Here is a 6,992-nt window from a genome sequence, read left to right as displayed (position 1 = left end):
GAAACAATGACTGGGAACCTGAGCAGAGAATGGCAATTATTTTAGAGTTAAAGTAAGTTTACAAAAAGCAAACTGCTAAAAAGCACTACACATGACCAGCCACTAGCTATTACTGATATTGGCCAATATACATTTGATTCAATTTATTTTCAAATTGTAATACTGTTCAAGTAAAACATCAATGTGCAGTCTTTCTTAATGTCGTATCCAATTATTTTATACCATGGCAAAGTTCTATTTATACACACCCATTTCTGCCGTTTCTGTAATTTAATAGGTTGAGACAGTCTTTTGGGCCTCATTCCAAATAGACATATTAACCCTTTTAACCCTATCAATGTTGGTATTTTGTGTGTAGTAATCTGGCAAACGTAATAATGCATGTGCGAGTACCAAGACCACGTACATTGGTATAGCCCAACTGCAGGATTACTGGACATTACAATCTTTGCTAGTCCAATGAGGGCTTTCATTATTTTTTCAATTATTTTATTTATTTATGAGAAATCAATTATGCAATGTATTATGCATTATGTAATAATTACACATTTTCTGAAGCTATTCTGTATTTAAAAAAATAATGTAACAAATGTTATTAAAATAATGGAACTCATTTTAATTATAGTTGTACATCATTTTTATTCATTCCTAATGCATATACATTTATATCTTTAAGAGGGACCTTATTTTTCAACTTGAAATTCAGGAAAATAACTTGAATTTATTTTAGTATGTTTCAATTAAAGTTTTATTTCAAAATGAAGGTAATAGTGCTGTACCAATATGTATTCTACATTTAAATTTTATATATATAAATATATATATATATATATATATATATATATATATATATATACACATATATATATATATTCATATATATACACATACATATACACACACACACACATATATATTTATAATAATGAGTTCAGATTATTATTTAACATTAAAATAATTACTTTGTATTTTCTATATACATTTAAAAAAAAAATCCCTATACATTTCCATAGCTAGCATCCACAGTCTTGGATGCAGATCTCTGCACAGTAAAGAATACGGAAAAAAACACGCTTATTTAACTAAACAATAAATATTAAAATATGTTTGTTAATTATTAATGCAAATTAATTTATACATTTTAAATGCAGAACAAACAAAAAACATTTAATTTCGAATTCAAAAAATATTTAAAAGGTGGTATATTACATTGATAATTTGCTGAGGTTTAAATTCAAAAATCAGTTTCCACCTAAAAAAAGTATACATTTTTAATATGCACTTACAATAAGTGATGTAAAAAAAAAAATCATTAAAATTAATGTAATTAAAAAATTTGTCACATTTTTTAGATTCAAAATAGGTTATTAAAATATTTTAAATAATAAAAGAAACTTTTTATATATTTTAAATCATGTTATATTTATAAATATTTGTAACTATTTTAAATCATGTAATGTTGCATTATTTCCTATTGAGTTGCAATTTAATTCCTTACTTCAATTATTTCCAGTGGTCGAGTGCAGCAGTACCAGTGGCTAGCCATGTATAATATTGGACTTACTATTGTTTTTATTTTTTTAGTAGGAATGATTTTGAGATAGCATAAAGTAACTAAAGTACTAAAAATATGGTTTACCTTTGTGAATCAAGCCCTTAGTATTTAAATCACAGGGTACACACAAAGATATAATATTGCATCCATAGTAAAATCATTCTTAAAGTAAATAGTAAGGTAATATAAAGGATGTCACTAGTGACTTCACATATTATTTCATTTGCGAAGCCATTTCTTACGTCATGACCGAGGTCACGTGCTTTGCAATTGGTGTCCGAGTTATAGTTTATATGGCCAGTGAGTGAGACAAAGTTTGTGGAGTTTACCAGAACTGGGGAATCTCAAAGGATTTTGATTTTATTTCATAACCATAATTGAACTTTAATTATGTTTTTTTTTTTTTTTTACAGATGGTAATATGCTATTTATTATCATTAGTTCATTCATTAGCTTTATTTCGGTAAAAGTAAATACCATAAAAGCACATCACAATTAACAGTTTCGTGGTTTAGCAAAACAGCAAGCTATATAAAAGAGATTTTCGAACATAAGAGATTGAGCTACATAAAAAATGTTAGGCATAAGCATTTTTCCTACTGGAAATTCATTCCATATTATAGAGTTGCATAAAAATGCATAATGGGTATTAAAAGTCAAATACAAACCTAGCCAAACATATCACATAAAATAAGACATTTCTGTTTAAAAATATAAAAATATCTAAGCATAAAATAGAAGAAAGAACTACATCTAGGCAATGTAAAGTGATAAGTGCATACAAAAATGGATTCATCAATGACCGCTCCCCGCATCCATTGTTAGCTTTTCCTTTTTTTTTTTTTAGCATATTCAGTCTATTATGCCAGATGGAATCTAGATATTTTGCCAGGCAGCAAGCCACTAAAACAGATGAGTCAGATTTAAAAATTCTCAAAGCTAGTGAACAGTTTTTAAAACCCATTTTCCTACATAAAGGAATAATCCAACAGACTCTCTGTTTGTGGTATGCGGGGCATTGGAAAAGGATGTGGGTTATAGATTCTTCTCTGGCACAGCCCATCGGGCACATCTTAGAAGTGCAACTAGTGTTAGACCATTTATATGTAAGGGTACGCAGAGGAAGAGAGCCTATCCTGAATCTAATATACAATGCATGTGCATGTGGGGAAGAAACTATGTCCATATATTGCACAGATTCATAGTGGCATTTGAATTGTAGGAAGTTGCCCGTCATGGAAGATGGCGAGACAGCAGACAATTGTAAAAGTTGGACATAGAGCCAGAATGTGTCCTTTAATGTCTGTGTTGCATTTTTTGGGATAGATAGCGGGTCCTTCCAGTAAGACCCCAAACCAAGTAGTGAGAAGGTCCGTTCTACGTATACACACCACTTGATATTTGGACTGGTGTTGTTGGCCATCAAATTGACTAGCCCACATCTATAGGGAGCAAGGGAGTCTAGTGACCATAGACGAATCCAATATAACAAGGGCCTAAGTGCAGCGATCTGGCTGATGGGGGGCAGGTTTAAATCCATTCGAATTGGGAGCATTGGGGTGCTGGAAGGAACTCTTAGCAACGACCTTAAGAAGGAGTTTTCCACCTTTGTCAGATCGTCTAAACTACAGTGGCCCCACAGTTCGGCTCCATAAATGGCCCCCCCTCTTGCTTGTGATTTGTAAATTTCGACAGCGGGCGTCATGGCAAAGCTAGGAGATCTAGCTGCGAATCTTACAATGCCACTCGCCCGTTGTTTCAGTCGGAGGGTGGCCTTCTGGATATGACAGTGCCACTTATGCGAGTCTTCTAATTTCAGGCCTAGGCAGTCAAAATCGCTAACTCTTTTCAGCGTGGCACCCTCTAAATAGATAGGTTGTCGCATCCTGCCTTTTTTATCCCCAAACACCATACACTTGTTTTTTAGTCAATTAATTTCAAGGCCATGGTCATTACAGAAATCCATGAACCTCGAGAGCAGGGTTGAAAGACCTGTGGCTGTTTGGGATATCAGCAAGGTGTCATCGGCAAATAGGAGGCAGGGGATCTTCTGCCCTCCTAGTTTGGGGGCATCATTGGAACACTCCATAAGATAAGGAATACATGCATTTATGAAAAGGAGAAATAAGGTAGTGGCAAGCACACAGCCTTGTCTTACGCCGCGAGCGGTAGGACATTTTTCAGTTAATTCACCTTGACGGCCCCATCTGATTCTTCCATAATTACCAGTATAGAGATCTTTGATAATATTTTGAATAGAGCAAGGAACTCCTGTTTTAGACAAGACCTCCCACAGTTTGTAGCGGGGTACTAAATCAAAGGCTGATTTTAGGTCAACAAATGCTACATATAGATGACCTAAGTCTACATCAACAACTTTCCATTTGATGGAGATAAAACGGAATATCTGATCTATTGTACTGATTTCTCCTCTAAAACCCGCTTGGAGGTGATTTAGGATTTGGTTCTCTACTATCCATTTACTCAGCCTGCTCAACAATTGGTGACAAAATATTTTTTGAAGATTGTCGAGAAGACTGATGGGTCTATAATTTCCCAGGGAATTCCTCTCTCCTTTCTTGTGTATGGGCACAATAATTGCCTCTTTCCATGATTCAGGGTAAGTTTTGGTAATCAAAATGGCGTTGGAGAGCCTGTTAATGTATGGACTCCATATGTTCTGGTCCGCTTTAAACATGTCAGAGGGAATCCCATCCGATATGATTAGATAATATACAGAGGTAAAGACTCATGAGAAGTGATGCCTCAAGCGGGACCCCCGCTTCCCCCTCAACATTGGTAAAAAAAAAAAAGTATTAATATCAGGGTCTCTGTGTCTTCTGCATTTATAGTCAGACCGTGGATTTGTTGGTGTGTACAAGTTGCATGCTATTTAAAAACATGTAGTGATGAAGGAGTTACATTCATGCATATAGACACAATGCATTGTTTAAAGTTTGGCAGATGGGTTACTAAGTCACAAATCTGACGAATATCTTGACTGCTTTATTCCAAGTGTTTATATTATATGACCCTGTAATAAGGGCGACTAGATGCCCTCAAATGTGTGACGGGGTATCCCATCCGCCAAACTCTAAATCATGATGATTAGCTCTTTAAATATACCTTGCGAGTATGAGCCCAGTTAGTTTCTGCTGTTAAGTGATACCTGGAATATTCAAGAATTTAAGTGACATTCTACTTTGGTTATGACATGAAATTTGACCTTTGCAGTGCATTAATGAACATGTGAATACACATCAGTATAGCATTAGTACATTTGCTCATACCATTTGACCACATGCCAACATATCATGCACAGACATAAACCCTCACCCTGTAATTGTACTGCTTCAGTTATTATGTAGACTCACTGATGTTGTATTGAACATTTGAACCTCCTGTAAAAAGGTGATAACTATGAAGGGATAAAACTGCCCTGTGCAGGTTACAGGTACCTGTGGATTGAGTAGGATAACATTTCGTGCAAAAACACACGTTAAACCCAGTGCAAGCCTGTGGCCGCATCGACTTAAGCCTTTAGATTTGCGCACATACTTTCGCAATGGTAAGACCTGAAATATCAGCTCCAGCATTGCCTTCCAGGGAGAAGGCTGTTCCTTGATAAGAGTGCCGACTCCAGGACTTTCAGCATCCTCTGAGGTGGTTATCTGTGCAACAGTGTTTGAGGGCTTGACTCATCTACTGTTGCACCACTCATCCCCTGCTCAAACATCTTCTTTGCTTCATGCCCAGGAGCCCTCATGTCAAGAGCTATTATTGGGAACACAACTTTGTTTTTACATCCATATCACAGGTGTCCACATCTGTAGGGAGACCACCTCTTCTAGGTACAGGAATGAGTCATAACAAAGGCAGCTCAGAGTTTATAAGCTGGGAAACATTATTCATAATCCATTAAATGAGACAACACTGGAGCCTTGTATATTTGGAACAACATGCTGAAGGGTAGTTCAGAAAAAGCACTAAATTTTACCTTGTAGTTGATTAAACTACAGTTTTGTTCTCCGCATGTGTTCATTTTGCTTGAATCAATTCATTAACGTGCTGGTATGAAACTGAAATAAACATTTCATAAGAGTTGTCCTTAAACATTTTTACTGCATCTATTATCTTTCTTTCCTACTGAACATCGCAGTATGGTGAAGATGCTTCCTCATCGAATGTTGTTTGATGTCTGCTCAGCACATTTTATTGGAGATATGGTGCCTGATTATGACTTTGGCAGTCCTAAAAGTGGACCGCCAAAGCCGTGGGAAGAAGACAGCCGACAAGCCCTCCCATTGTATTACGATGTTTCCACCGGCCTGCCCTGTGGAAATATTGTATTACGACGTTCCAGCGGAATCCGTGCTGCAGCACTGACCTTGGCACCGTGGCTGACCCTGACTTTGACTGTCGCCAACCCGTCGGGATCAATAATCCTGGCGGGGGTCTCCTGGCGGTCCGACCTCCAGGATCTTAATCTTAAGCCCGCCAAACTCATAATCAGGCCCATAGTAGTTAGCCTAGTGAAGTATCTAGTCTGGAATGTGTAAATTGTGACTCTCACCTCACTATTCCTGTTCAACAGTGTTATCAGTGAACAGTAGTAACAAATCCAAAATGCTCCAGGGACCAGAGTAGGCCATTGCTTGTAGATGAACAAGGATCTGTAGGGAAGAACTGTCTGGAAGTGGATCACTGCGGTTCTTCACAAGCAAAAAAGAAAAAACAGAAAGAAAATACTGTGTTACAGACTGCAGGTGAAAGAGTAATAAAACATTGTTCACAGTACGCTTACAGTCAACTAGCATGTAAGGGTGTGGGTAGTCTTTCGAACAAAAAGCCTTGGTTCTCGAGTATACATCTGCCTTTCTTAACTGGGGTCTACTTTGAGTTTCTGGTATGGCCTTGCTGCCCTGGGGTCTACATTTGTGTATACCTTTGGGTTTTATATCTAACTATTTTGTAGAGCTGGGGTCTTTTTTTGTGTGTTTGGGGTGACCTTTCTGGGCTATAACCGTCTGTGTTTTCTCTGAGATACTGTCTTGCCAAAGTGGGGGCTCTGCTTTGTTTGTATGAGGTGGTCTTTGAGTGATAAGGGGCCACATGTTTGTGTCGTGATGTTATGTAGGAGTTGAGGTCTTTGCTATCTGTATATCAGAATATCTCTGAGATCTGGACATAACGATTTATGTATGGGATGGTTTCGGGGTTAATGACTTTGATTTTATTGTTTTATGAAATGGAGGCCTTTGAAAGCGTGTACTGAGGTCTAACCAAACTGCAGCTCACAGAGTATGTCTATACTATGGTCTTTTAAACCTGGGTCCCTGGCTTGCATGGATTAGATAGAATTTCCAAGTAGGGGTTCTTGGGTATTCTGTTGAGAAGTAGTCTATGAGTTCAGGTGCTTTTTTAAAGTATGAGGTGG

General features: G+C 37.0%; 1 protein-coding gene across 4 annotated transcripts in view; it reads right to left on the bottom strand.

Annotated features, from left to right (window-relative positions):
• Positions 1-1,964: 1,964 nt before the first annotated feature.
• LOC138267355 (CD276 antigen-like) overlaps positions 1,965-6,992 on the bottom strand; it is a 103,390-nt gene continuing 98,362 nt past the window's right edge. For all 4 annotated transcript variants that reach the window (XM_069216252.1, XM_069216254.1, XM_069216251.1 and 1 more), the window contains one exon: positions 1,965-6,267. The gene's annotated coding sequence lies outside the window, so the exon portion shown is untranslated. The remainder of the gene's footprint in view (positions 6,268-6,992) is intronic.

Source organism: Pleurodeles waltl, chromosome 12 (assembly GCF_031143425.1).
Source record: "Pleurodeles waltl isolate 20211129_DDA chromosome 12, aPleWal1.hap1.20221129, whole genome shotgun sequence".
Lineage (NCBI taxonomy): Eukaryota > Metazoa > Chordata > Amphibia > Caudata > Salamandridae > Pleurodeles > Pleurodeles waltl.
The sequence above is the reverse complement of the archived record's forward strand: the minus strand, read 5'-3'. Positions and strand labels throughout refer to the sequence as shown.